Source organism: Lepidothrix coronata, unplaced genomic scaffold (assembly GCF_001604755.1).
Source record: "Lepidothrix coronata isolate B3197 unplaced genomic scaffold, Lepidothrix_coronata-1.0 Scaffold74, whole genome shotgun sequence".
Classification (NCBI taxonomy): domain Eukaryota; kingdom Metazoa; phylum Chordata; class Aves; order Passeriformes; family Pipridae; genus Lepidothrix; species Lepidothrix coronata.
In genome coordinates, this window is record NW_016690254.1 from 2,464,081 (window position 1) to 2,478,724 (window position 14,644).

The following is a 14,644-nucleotide window of genomic DNA, read 5'->3' on the forward strand; positions in this document are numbered from 1 at the left end:
TTCAATTAAAATGACACTTCACTGTGTCTCCAGCTTCCCCAGGTAAGTTGTGTTGGGTTTTTTTTTAATGTAAACACTAAAAGATATTATTCTGTAAAAGTTTTCTGACAGAAAATGATGGATGAATAGTCATGTAGAACAAAACATATACTTTTAGCCTTATTAGATTCAGGAGAGGTTTGGCAACAACGCTGAGATAGAGTCCTGGCTCTGGATATTGAATTTTATACATGTATATATGCTGGTGTTGAATTATAAGCTACTTCAGACACTAAGAAGTGTGCTAATTCTACAATTATGAGATTTTTTAAATAACATTATTCCCTGCCCTTTCAATAAGCCTATCTGCTATTGTGAGACTCATCATGCAGCTGAAGTTCAGTTGCACTACTGGATTCTTATGTTTGTAAAGTTTGAGGGCTTAGAAGGCTGGAAACCACAAACAGTTGGCAGTAATGATCTGCTAGATACAGCAATAGGTGCCTATTTATGCTCTCCCATCCCTATGCTCAACCTTTACCTAAGGACACCATTTTCCAAGACAACAACATACACACTCATTTCAATCTCAGCTGCTCTGCTAAATGGATGGTAAATTAGCACCAATGTCTAGATAGAGCTTTCTGTGGGCTGGTCTGAAATCAATAATTGCATAAAAACATCTTCAAATGTTGCTCCTTGCTGAAACACCTTTTCTTGGAAATGGTTCCAGTAAGCAATTAGGAGGAAAAATCTCCAAACCTCTCTACCAGTGTCCTGAGCCAACCTCTCGTCCCTGGTTAAAAAACAGTGCTTAAAACAACACCTATCCTCTTCACTACCATATCTCAAACTGCTCTACAAAAGAAGACAGCTAAAATATCTGTGTTTTTAAATTAAGAAAGTGAGAGTGAAGCACTTTAAACGATAACATTTCCATATTTACGCAGAGAAGAAGTGGCAGACTTGGAAGAGGTCCTAAGTCTTTAAAGTTCAAGCCCACTGACTCCCCAAGCACATTTCTTCCCATTTTGAACACTCCTGGCACATGTTCAAAGTAGTGAAACAAGCTCCCTCTCCATTGTAATCATCAGTTTCTCACAAACCAGACAGTAATGATAGACACCCACTTCATTAAAATGTTTCAATGAAAAAAATGTGTTTGCTTCTATTTGAAAATTACAAAATATGAACATCTTTTTCTTTTAAGCTGTTACTAAACAAATTACTATTGACTTCCCGTGCTCATCAACACCGAATTCTCACGCATTCCAGACATATCTTAATTTGAGTAAAAATTTTGTTATCTTATTTTACTATTGCTCTTTAAGGAGAACAGAGATATCCTAAGGAGAATCCACCGTGTTATGTGCAAGTTGGCAATGCCATTTTAGACATGAAACTACTAACAACAGGTGCTTAACTATTGGTTACTCTTCCACACACATGGTATTACATACATGTGCAAATTGATACCTCAAGCTATACATTCCAGACGTTGTTCATGCAACCTGCACCCATTCCTGCCCTAAGTTTCTTTCACTAGTTTCTAAACCTATATTGTCCTTAATGGAAAGAAATTACGAGAACAAGTAATTTCTTTTACATCAATGTGGGAAAGATAAAAATCAAGTGTCACTTCTTGTCAGTAATAAGTTTTCATTCATATTGGTATCCAGACTCACTCTTTTGAAGTTCACCATAAAAGAATCAGCAGAAACAATAGTGACTTCTTCCCCAGACCACTCACTCCACCAAAAGATCACCAGTAAAAGGTTTCAAGACAATTTAATATTAAAATATTTCAACTTCCAGGAGCAAATAGCAAATTAATCTGGAATTATCACTAAACTTTCTACAATCATGTCCATCATTGCCCAGGTAGCCAGTCATAAAAACCATGCAAAAGCAAAATATAAAATCTCCACAATTTCCATTGTAGCATCACTATCACCATTTTGAGGTGGAAGGAAGTCAACCACATCATGCAGTCTGGGGAATTACTATGCTTTATTTGTCAGGATTCATGGTACTCCTATTTACTTGTATTTTTTCAGATCAATTTCATATTAGAAACAATAGCTCATTAATCATTAAAATTTTATTATGACATATGCTAAACTATTGTATTTCAAAGCTATGTTGAACTCAATGTGCAAGCTCCTTATATATATTAAACACAGTTCACCAAAAGTTAAGTGAGCTTAAACTCTGCTCTTACCATAAATCACCATTCACTCAGTTTTCTCAACACAATATTAAGATCTTTGGCCTATATCTTTCCTTCTCCTACAAATGAATGCAATAATTTCACAACTATCACCTGAGGAGCAAACCCCTTCTCACTTAGGTCCACCTAGATCATGTTCTTCCACAGTACAATATTGAATTTAGGCTTGGCTTTTGGAGAATATCAACAGGATTACAAGAACAATACTTCCTTGTCCTGAGAAGAGAGGATTTACGGTACCTTTCTGTTTTTAACTAACTCTTCTCCTCTTGAAAAGCCGTCAGTGTCTAAGAGGGAAAAGGGTCTCACCCACAACATTCTTTGAGCAGACAGTATGAGTTGGGTTTTCTACCCAAGAACACACTCTCCAAAGCCCCCACAAATTTAGATGTCCTTGTTGCATCACTCTCCAGCTTTCTTCTCATGACACCTTTGCCTGCTTTTGTGTGACATTTCCAAGGCAAGCTGCCATGCTGTACAGAAACAGCTCAGGGAGGCAGGATGGAATAAGCAGGGGACAAGGTTGGCAGTGGGTTAAAGCAAAAAGGCCAGACCATGGATGGAGGGATGATGAAAAGACTCCAGCATTAAGGACGTGCAGGAGCAGAAGGAGCACATGGCTAAAGGGCACTCTGGGGATGGGTCTCCCTGGGACAGGACACCACCACATAATGGCAGGCAGTGGAAAGGTAGCACCCCCTTTAGCAGCTCCCTGCAGACCTCTGCTCTGTCTGCCTGTCTCCTCCCATGGCTCTTGCCCCATCCCCTGGCCCTGGCTCTGCTCCTGAGTGCTCTGTCCAGCTCTGCTGCTTCTCAGCTTCATCCCACAGCTGGTCTCCAGCCCTCCCCTCCTCCTCACTCCCTCCCTCCCTCCCAGGCTGCATTCACTTCACTGCACCCAAGGATCTTACCTCCTGTTTACATTAGCACTCTCCAGCTTTTTTTCCCCTGGACATGTTCTCTTTTCCTCCTCACCTCCACTGGTGATTTGACAGATTTCCACAACGGGAGGCCACAGGTGTATACCCTGGGGTGTACTGTGTCCGAAGGTTACCCTGATTTTTTCCCCATCCATATTTAAAATCGGTTGTCAAGGACTGCTGAACAACAGGCATGCAGTACACTCACTCTCTTTCACCAAAACAAGCTCATTTCTTATTTCTAGTCTTCCAGAATCTCTCCAGGCACCATAGGGAAAATGCCACTTTTGCAATGAAAGGGACAGCACAAATGAAAGACCATCCAGCCCTCCGAAGACGAGGGTTGCCCGGTCAAGCTGAGTACAGGACCGGGGCTCTGGCAGTCTGTAATCCTACTGCCATCTCTTTTATTTGTGATTTGTGCTCCTGTTTCTGCAGCTTCCCAAGCTGCAGATGGCAATGCTCTCCGACACCAGCGCCCGCAGACAACAAGTATTCCACATCTATATTTAGCAAAGCTGTGCTGTAGTGTAAGTTCATTCGACTGTGCTCATCACAACTGTTACTGTTTGCATTATACCCTGCGTTTTATTTGAAAAATTTACTGGATTTTCCTCTTTCCTTCAACAGTGCTGGATTTTTGCCTCGTTACAAAGACAATGGTCTAAAGCTGGGGTAGGCGGGTCAGAGCAACATAACCACAGCACACACACTTGTCATGAGTAAGAATGGAGTGCTAGGTAACAGAGAGCCCCTTGGGATATTCCACGTTGTACAAGAAACTTTGAGGGGTCAGAAATGCCTGTAAATGTTGAAGTCATTCCCATTATCCTACTCCTTTCCTGGCCCCTCCATGAGTCAGCTCCATCCACTTATATGTCATGTCCTACTCTGAATCACACCTTTAAATAAAAATAATAAAAAGATACATTTTGTAATTAATATTGACTTTTTAGTGTTTTGTTGAAGGTTATTAAATGTGAAAATACTTCCACATGAAAAATATCTGTGCATTACCACCCTTCTTGAAAGCATTTGCACTTTAAAAGCTGAGAGTGATTAGAAACACGGGTACCAAGACAAATAAGGTGCTGTGCTATTTTCATGAAAGCAAAATTCTTAACAGTTGATATAGTACAAAACTTTCATTTTCAATTCAAATATCTATTAGCTGGTCTATTATCACTTCCTGAAAACAAACATGTCCAGTCCTGATGAACTCTTCCCGTGATACATGAAGTACATTTATTCAAGATTATTGCACAATACAAGAGAAACAAATCCTAAACAAAACCCAGTGCAAGATAAATTTCATCAAATCTTTCCTTTTTCCTGGAAGATGCCTACAATTCTTACTGATCTCAGCCCTTTAGGATGCAGCACAGGTAAAAAGCTCTTGACGAAACCAGGGACCAAATCACCTTGATTAGTGTGGTGAAAACTCAATTTTGCATTCCGTTATCTTGAAGCCTGAACAATGCTGCAGTTTTCACTACACACACATGTTTTGAAACGAAATCTCAGGCTGGGACTTCGAATTAGTTTAAAGCACTTATGGAAAAATCCAGCACGGGAAATAATGCAATCAATAACTCCTCTCAAGCACAGACTAACACAGAGCTCGCCGGTGAGTGTCTTTGCTTTGCCCATGATTTTCTGCCCTCTAAAGATTCAATTTTCTGTACGACTTGTTTATTGCTGATGACTCAAATTCAGTGTCAGCATCTTGGCAAGAGGGATTTGAATGAAACAAAGCTTCTCATAAGGAGAACTGTGAGTCATTTACTTCTCCCACTCATGATGCAGACAGTCTCCCTGTCTGGTCTCCCAAAAATATGCCATAAGACAAAGGATTTCATTTTGGATTCTGCAAGTACAGAGATATCAAAACTGCACAAATATATCTCAAGTATCACGTACAAGAAAACAAAAATATATATCACAAGTAATTTTCTTTTCCAATGTCTTTTAAAAATGATGTTTAACCACAGCAGCAGCTTAGAAAACTACTCAGAACTAGGATGAAGAAACAAACAGTAAACTATGGCAGTGGGCGGAAAAATTAATGGGATCCCACACTTTCACTGCAACCAGTGCCATAAATTACAGAACTGCTCAAGTGCCTTTAAGGGGAGTGTGCTGTAGCTTAAAGGCTTCAATGACAATTTTACCCACCTATAGTTGAATTCTTTTTTTCCCCCAAGGATACATTTTGTTCCTGTTTGTTGCAAGTAAAGCACAAAATGGCTGAATTTCAGTAACTGATAAGGAAGAGTGCTCCATGTGCACATGGGGAAGCTTATTCTAATTCAGGAGAAAATATTTGAACAGATTATGTTATTAACAGAAAAGGTAAACTATTTTAACATGGCTGAAATAAGAGATACAAGGTCTTCTGAATTTTGAAGGTGTTCCTGTTCAAAATAAGTTTTTTTCTTCCCATTCTTTTGATAGGCAAATCAAATATATGCTGTATAACCTGCCAAATTCTTAGTTTTAATTCAAATTCTACATTTTTTAAAAAGTATGTGAGCAATAAATGATTCTAAATAGGAGACATTTTTGAGTATCTCCACCTTCAATCCCAGAAGACCCCCTTAATGAGTTTCCCCACTTATTTTCTGGTCCCGAAGTCTTCAGCACGTTTTTCCAATACCCAAAATTACTCCCGGGCTTCAAAAGAAAAGAAAAAAAAAAAACAAAAAAAAAGCCCTGCCCAAAAAGGAACCCCGCAACACCTAATTTAAGCCAATTAAAACAATCCCAGGGATTTTCTGACTCAGACTTTCTCCGGTTTGGCCGGGCTGAGGAGCAGCGCTGGCTGCCAGCGGCGTGGCAGCGGGCCAGGAGCCGGGCGTGCTGCTGGAGACCCCGCTCCTTTGAAGCCAGAGAACTGTGTGGTCCCCGGGCATCCCGGAGCTCCCCCAGAACGGGGAATTCGTGTGGCACTACTTTTATGGCCTGGATTATTGTAAAGTAAACAGAGGCCGGTTGAACGGTGAAGGTTTCCATTCTCAGTGTCAAGAGTTTATTTCATTATTTAAAGCTTTAACGAACACTTTATATAATGAAAGCAATCCTTGCCATTTTTGGAATTTTATGACTGTTAGGACCCTTCATAATGTTGTTTTCCTTCCTTTATTGCTTTATAAGGCTTATGGGGCACCCTTGAAGTGTATATCCTTTCTGCAGCTGCTGGAAGCTCATCTTTCATCTCTCCTCTGGCTTTCCTGTTGCCTATGAGGCATTTGCCTGTTCTAGTTATTCTCCCTGTCTCTAACACAAACGGTGCAGAGTCAGATCTTGCTCAAGATAGGAATAAAATACAATTCTGAAAAGTATGCCTAAGGAAACATTCCTGATAAACGTTATTTAATAGACAGGCTTTATATTTCAAGTTAGAAGTGTTCCCTACAGAAAAATAATTATAGCAGTAATTCCACTTATCATTATTTAGAATTTACAGTTCAGAGCAAATCAGACATTTCCATAAATGCTGCACTGAGTACTGCAAATTTGTGTCCTGATTTTTTCACAGCCCTGAAAATGTCTTGGAAAAAAAAAATACAAGAGGAGGAGGAGGAATCCTAAAGGAGGAACATATAAAATAGATGTATGAAACAAAATTGAGAATACATTATTTAAACCAGACTGTATGCATATTTGCTCCTCTGGGTAGAAAAGTATATCCAGGCTTCCCAAAAGGAAAAACCTGTAATATCTAAGTAAAATGATAAAATTCATTATTACAGAAATTTCTTATTTTTTGCCACTTTTCTAGGAAGCATCCTATGAAAATAACTCTCCTCTTTGAAACCTTGTACTTTTAACCATTTTTTCACTACTTTGGACATTACTACATTTAACTAAAAAGTCCAAATGGATTAGTCTTCTTGGACGAGAATGCAAATCTTCTAAAAATCAACAGATTTCTAAATACTTCATCTGTAATTTTATTTTCAGATTTGGATGCACCACAGTATGACTGCAGACCTCTTCCCAAATTTCAGTTCAGAACAGAAATCTGGAACTCCTATTTTCATATGCTGGAAAAAAAAATAAAAGAATGGCATTTCCCTGATACATTGAAGCATTCTCCCTTTAGACTTGGGTTCACCATAAAGCTTTGGTATTTGATATTAGTTATGCTAGTCAATAATAGAAGTTATTCTATCTAAAATATCTCAAATAATGTTATTTTACCCTAATGTGGGTTAAAGACATTACACTGATTTTAAAAATAGGTATTTAGAGCAGTTGTACTGTAGTATTAGAATGCCAAAATGTCCAAATCTCTTCCCACAGTTTTTGTAAAAATAGAACCTCTTCTGGGGGAAAAAAAAAAAACAAACAACTCTTCATACAAATGCAAATTTCCACATACTTTGACAGCTGGATGTAAAGACAGAAAAGCCCAGATTTCTTAACTACCACGAGGAAACTAAAGCAGGAATATTCCTTTTCAAACAATTAGAAGGCCACTAATGGTTGTGGAAGAATATTGAGGAGTTTTAAGTAGCTGTGAATAGGGACTTGAATTACCATGACAACTATGCTGAGTGACCATAATGTCTTTAAAAATGTATCACTTGGGAGATCACTGAGCTCAATAATCTGGTTTTTACAATTTTAGTCACCATGTTTTCTTACATGACACATAAGACTTTGAAGAATTAAAAAAAAAAAAAGTAATTCTTTATGAAGGGAACATAATTGTCTTCCATGACAATACTCACATTTTTTCCTTTAAATTCAACGCCCTCGATCACAAAATCACAAACACCTGATATACCCATCACCTGCTTTCCTATTTCCAACAGATCAGACCCAACCCTATCACAAGTTCAAAGTGCCCACGGCTAATTAATGTGAACCATGCTATGTGACACCTCCAGGCATCTCCAAATTCTTACAAGAAAGTCCCCCAACAACCTAACCCGCATCTCTGTTACCTCCATTCCAGTCCCCAGTAACTCCAGTTCTTTTTTCAAGCTTTCCAACAAGAGTAAAATAACTCGTTTCCTTCAAAAAACCCCCAAACCCTAAAGTACAGAATATATTCATCTTAAAAGCATCCAAAAGGGAATGATCTCCTCAGACACTCAGTCCAACATCCTGCTTTGCAAGAACAGCAGATCAAAGTGAACACCCTTGCTCTGAGTGATGAGCGCTCTAGCAACAACATTGAGTAGTTACATCCTCTCTGTCTCAGCAGATTTTTAACTATTCTGTGCAAAATAAAACTACTTCATTTAGAGTTCCCTTCTTAGAATGCCCATGGAAAAGATGGTTATCAATGGATTTACTTAAGAGGTGAGATGTTGCTTCAGATCTCATCTGGAGGAGAAAGGAAGCTAAGTTTTACATGCTCTTACATGTGCTCTAATACACGAAGGCATCTTCTCCAGTTTTATTTTGTGAGACAGGCTGGAGATGGTGCAAAGCATTGAATAAATCACATAAATTTTAAAAAATCCCACACCTCTTTCTACAGCATTTCTTCTTGGCTTTGAATTATGTTCTTGCTAAGATGGCTGCAGCGGACTGGAGCCCTGTTATTTTACCTGGGAACACAAGTTTCACTAAGCAGAAGAGCACAGAGCACGTGCAACTTGCACACAGCAAGAGGTTGCATTCAGGTACATTTTATGAATCGAATCAACATTCTCTGACCCATTTCCCACAGTCCAAATAACCCAAAACAGGTAGAAAATTGTGTTACTCTTCTTCCATCTCTCACACAGTTGAAAAGTAATTCTGCTATTACTGCTAGACACAGCAGTACATACATACTGATGCTGTCATTCCAAGAAAATCTGTTCATAATTTTGAGCCTCAGATTTCTCTTTAGCACAGTAGACACCAGCTCCAAAGCAGATCAGATGAATTTTACTTCTGTCCCACTGAAAGTCAGTGGCAAACAGATCACAGAGGCTGCTTGCAGAATAAACAGAGCAACCTGAAAGTGATGCCTCCCCTGAAGAAGCACTGGAGGGAAAGACTGTATTTTTATTCATAAACCTCACTGCTCACTTTCACTTGAAGAAAAACTGACCTCCCATTTTACTAACCTTATCCTTCAGGAGGTCTTAAAAGGTGTCAGACAAGTACATGGCAGCTTCTGGGTTACTGAGTCCAGTTCCCTGTACTACAGAAGAGCATGTCAAACATTCTCAGGAAAGAACTGAGTTTCATTTGGAAGTAAATTCAGCTATACCCCTTCTTTTTTATTCCAAGCTGTTATAGCATCCTCTTTACCTTTTTTGATATTTTTTCAAAAAACTGCATCTTTTCAACTTGAAATAATTCTTTTTCATTTAACCCTATACCATGGGCTTTCTTGGGCCCATTTTAGACAAATTTCATTTGTCTAAAAAAAAGTAAACTACCTTAATAAAGGAAGAGATCAGGCCAGTCTCGTATAAACACTATCAAAGATAATTCACGTTGTTTTATCAAGTTTAAATTTACCTCCCTGTCTTTCATTTTTGTTTTTAGCATTCCAGCACTGATATTATCTAGTTGCCTATTTCAGCAAATTTTTCTTCCGTTGTTATTAATATATAGTACACACTACCCAAACTGTTTCTAAAAAGATAAAGGCTTCACAAACTGCACAGTTCCTGGAAGTATTTATTTTCCTACTAACATGAGAAAGCTAAACATTCACTGCAATTAATTTGCAATTCAAAGAAAACTCAGTTCAGATTTTTAACCTGAAAACTAAAGAAGATGTATACAGAGCAAATTGATCTTCCTCCAAATATAAACATTAGAATCAGCCTGTCCTGGTAATGCAGAGTAAATGAAATCTGTCTCTGGTCTCAAGAAATCAAAAAATTAATCCTTATTTTACAGCCTGCAAATGTAATTTAGGCTGCTATGTTAAAATACATTTTGTTGACAGCATATTTGATCCAACAGCCAGATACAACAAAACGAGCAGCTATTTAAAGGCCTTTGCAATACATGAACTGCAATACTTGTTAATATGATACACAGATCACTTCATCTTTTCTGTGTAAAAAACTACATTTGAAACACTGTCACTAGCATATTTCCGTGTGAACCAAAGTAATGAAATTCCACTTTTAAAAGAAATAACCTAAGATGCATTCATGTCATTTTTCCACTTTGTTCCACAAGGACCTCAAATAGCAAGATGAATTAACATCATCTGACTACTCAACTCAATTCCAAGTATGTTACTAAAAGAACAGAAAAGCCCAAAAAGCATCTTGCTGTTCTCCTCTTATGTGGGCAAAGTGTTTATGAAGCACTGGAAATATGCATCCTTTTGACTCAAGGACTCCTATTACCCAAAGGCTGACTCAGATCCTACTCTCTAAAGTCTGCAAAACAACTTGAAAGGAAAAATAGTTGCATATCTTCAATTACCTCAAGACACAATCAATGCCCCTGTTCTGCACAGGTTTCACAGTATTTGACAATTCCATTTTTTCCCTGCTGTAGCACCTCTGAAGGCTCCTAAAGGTCTGTGACATTATTACAGACCTAATGTGACAGCTCATACTGATGTTAGCACAAAGCAGCTGTTCTCATAGGAGGCATTACCCTCCAGTGCCTGTGAAATATGGCAGTTAGAAATCTGCAAGTTGCTGCTAGGTTTGAGGCACACACTTCTATGCAGCTGGAAAATCAGATCTCCGTACTCTCATCCTTCTTATTTTTCTCCATTTCCAGCTTACAACTACTCTTGATCAAGATATGGAAATTTGCTGTGGTAAGCCAGATGTGCAAACATTTTCTTTTCTTCCTCAGTTCTGAGTTCATGATTTATTTCATACGTTAATGAGGTTATTCTGTGATTTCTGTAGCCTTTTTTCTCAGATTTCAAAAATAATAAAGTATTTCAACCCAAAAGAAGCTACTGATTTCACGTCTTTGTTTCATTCTTTCCTGCAAGATAGAATACTTTTCAAAAAGAATCTGGAATTAAATCATAACTATACTTAATAAAATAAAAGCAAGCAAAATTTTACTGAGTAGGGCTCATTTTCACCTGTAGTAGAAGCCAAAACCAGCAATGCCTTTCTAACAGGCAGGTGTTAGCAAAGGCCATTTCCCATGATGACAAATTTCAGCACTTGAGTTTGGCTTTCATGGACAGGGCTGGTGGTTTAGAAGTACAAGTTTTTGAGAAAGCCCATGAATGACTGTTTGTAACAGTATGTCAGAACAGATACTCTTCTGCTCTTGTTCTTCAATTGTCACGAGGTGACAGCTAACTAATTATTATCACAAATATTTGTTAATTCACTGTTTTGCAGTGAATTTTGTGGATCAGTAGGTAAATCAGGAAACATTCCAGCCTGAGGACCAAAGGAACACAATAACACACCTTACAAAACCCAGCAATCCATTTGCCTTTACATTTATAATAAAGCTATACTTTAGAAGTGCCAATAAAGATTACTTAACATGCAGAAAAGCAACAAGAGACCTCATTTAATACTCTGTTATTAAGTACTAGCTGGGAAATAAGACCAGCAGAGCCTGGGAAGGCAGCCATATTTTAAGAAATTAAGAAATCAGGAATTAAGGTAGGATTTACAACCTCTTGTAAATATCCATAAAATACTGACTTTTCAGCATAATTCAGACAGCACATACACACAGATTGTTTTGGAGGGAAATGCATGTGACCAGCATACACACACCAGCTATCAGCCTTTGACCATGTACACTGCAACCCAAGACCCTCAGTCCTGCAGCTGTGTCCTCAGACATCTGATTGGCCCTCAAAATGCTGCTGGTCCGAGTGCCCAGCATGGGTGGACAACTGTCCACTTAAACCCGATGAAGTCACAGAAGAAGTATCAGCTGAAGGTGTACCTTTGCTTGCTGTCCTATACAAGCAAATCCACATATCAAACAGACTGCCTCTGACTGTAAGTGCACATCAGCAGAGGAAAACATCAGTCAGAGCAGCTGGTGGACCAGGTTATGCTTAAGAAATGACTTGATAAACCTGACAAACTAGGCACAAATCATGCTTTAATTTTCTCCTGCTTCTTACCCAGACTTGATATTTTACTCATTCATCTCTTCTTTCCAGTGGACTCTGATACTACAATGCTGTGCCAGAATCACATTTTCAGTGATCTTCATTCTTATCTTCATTCATTTCTTCCTTGCAAATAATCAGCTGCCTGGCTCTGCTTTCAGGTCTTGGGTGTCCATGACTGGGCGTCCACGCACTACCTGAGCACTGGCCAGCCTCACTTGGACCTGCTGACCTTAGAGCTGCACTGCAAAGGTCTTTATTCACCCCTTTGCTGTTTAATGCTCACAAGGCTTATCAGCTTTTTTTGATTTGCCTTTATTAATCATCTGCAATCTCAGGTACTGCTCATCCTAACATTGTCCTGGATCAGCTAAGTTCAGCTAAAGGCTTTCCATGGCTGAGGCTGACACCTGAAAACCTGTACGTGTAAGATGGAAAGATACAGCACCTTTGTGTCTTCCTGAAGACAACTAATGGCTTTTGCCACTTCTCTAATAACATCATGCTTTGGATGTCTGAAGAGGTAGTTATTAATTTTTATGGTTGGAAGAATGTAAGAAACACAGGAATGATCACACTGGATCCCATCCAGTGTCAGAAACAGAGGAAGGGTCACATTGGATCCCTTCCAATGCTCTTTCATGTCTTTCAGCACATACAGTCACTTAAAGGTAAGGTAAAAAGTTTGAAACAGAAAATGTAAATTATCTATCCTCTTTCTCCTCACAGTGTCATTGGATGAAAAGCTCTTAGAGACTGACCTAAACCTCAGAGTGCGACATTGCAAAAAACCACTGCCACAGCTCAGAGTACCTTTTGCCTCCCAAAGAAAACTGGAATCTTGTTTTGAACCTTGCTGCAGTCTTGGCTGAAGTCTTGGCCTCAATAAGTTTCAATGAAGAATTAATTCCACAATGTAATTACACTCAGTGTGAATTTGCCAACTTCTAAGTTAATTAAATATCCCCCTACCCTCTGCCATGAAAAGTTCATGACATACCTTCTCTGCAGCGTTCATTATTTAACACACTTTTGTCAGTTCCTTCTCATTTGGCTCCTTGCAAGGTAATTAATTCCAGATTTTTAAGACTCTTCGGATACAGGTTTTTTCCATGCCGTTCATCATTCTTGCCCCGCTACCACAGTCACAGCCAGTTCGCCCATGGGTAAGGCAAGACAGTGGGTAGCGAAGGGAGAAACACTTGGATCATGCTCCAACACTGGGCTTCCCAGTGCTCCCAGTCCAAGAATCCCAGTTGCCAGTCCCGTGCAGCACTGTCCACGTACCCCAGCTACCAACACACATGTTCACATCTCTCTTCCAACCCAACTGTTTCCACCTAAAAAACCTCTTGAACACAAACCTTTATCCCAGAGTGAGTTTTTACAACATATTAACAGCTCCCAAAAGTAGAGATTAGCTACAGTAAACTGAGGAAACTTGACAGATCCGATTTTACAGTAAGGTTTAAACTCAAGTGGTCCAAGATCAGAGGTTTAAAAGAAAAATAAAAATTATTCACCCTGACACACATATCCCACATAGAACATATTTGGAGTACTTCATACATCCATATAAAAAAAATTAAAATATTATATACATTATTTATTTCTATATTACATATACTTCTATGTTACTAAAAGCTTTCCTTACAATGCTTCGGAATTTTAGTACCATCAATCATTATGTTGTCATTAGGAATGAGTTTTTCTGCTGGTTGGTTGGGTTTTTTCTGCTTTATATTTCCTCTCTTTTTTCTTTGGCTGCCTAATTACTTACTGTTGTAAAACCCACATTTTCTTCTGGACAGCACAACTTCTTTGGATCTTTCCAGCCAAATATTATGCTACTCCAAAATGCTCTCTGGATTGAAGCAGAAAGGTTTGAACATCCACTCCAGGCTAAGCCTATAATATTTGAAAATAGTAAACCCAGGAGAATAAGAGGGTTGAAGAGATTATTAAGTCAAAGACATATTTTTGCTTCCTTCAAGTTAGAATGAAGACTGTAGTTAATAAAAGAATCCTTTTTCCACTTGTTTCTTGTTAGGATTCTGTTCCAAATCTTTCAACAAGAAAAATAACATTGCATGCACCACACTCTGACTAACCCCTTCCCTATAACTTCTCTCCAAAAAGCGGTTAAGGTAGTGGTAATGTACAAATACTTCTAAATACCTTTTCTTCATTTCTTTGAAATTATATATATATGTGTGAAATCTGTAACCCGGAGGAATAAATTCCTGAAATCTCTAAAGTCCTTTATTTTTCAACTTGCATTTGCACTGGTATTTAAGCATTTGCCTTATGTAAAGGTTTCTGATACTCCTTTTGCACGAAATTATGATACAACATAAAACCACTAACTCCTTGGACTCATAAATTCTGCAAGAGTTTGAAATACAAGAGCATACTAAAGCTGTAACTTGGAGTGTGCTTATATATATACTGCAGGCATGTCCAGGTAAGACTGGCTGATGCTTAGAA

The 14,644-nt window shown here is 38.5% G+C and overlaps 1 protein-coding gene across 4 annotated transcripts in view; it reads right to left on the reverse strand.

Moving 5' to 3' along the window:
• Positions 1-14,644, reverse strand: part of DIP2C (disco interacting protein 2 homolog C) — a 310,204-nt gene that overhangs the window by 143,446 nt on the left and 152,114 nt on the right. The gene's annotated exons all lie outside the window — the stretch shown is intronic.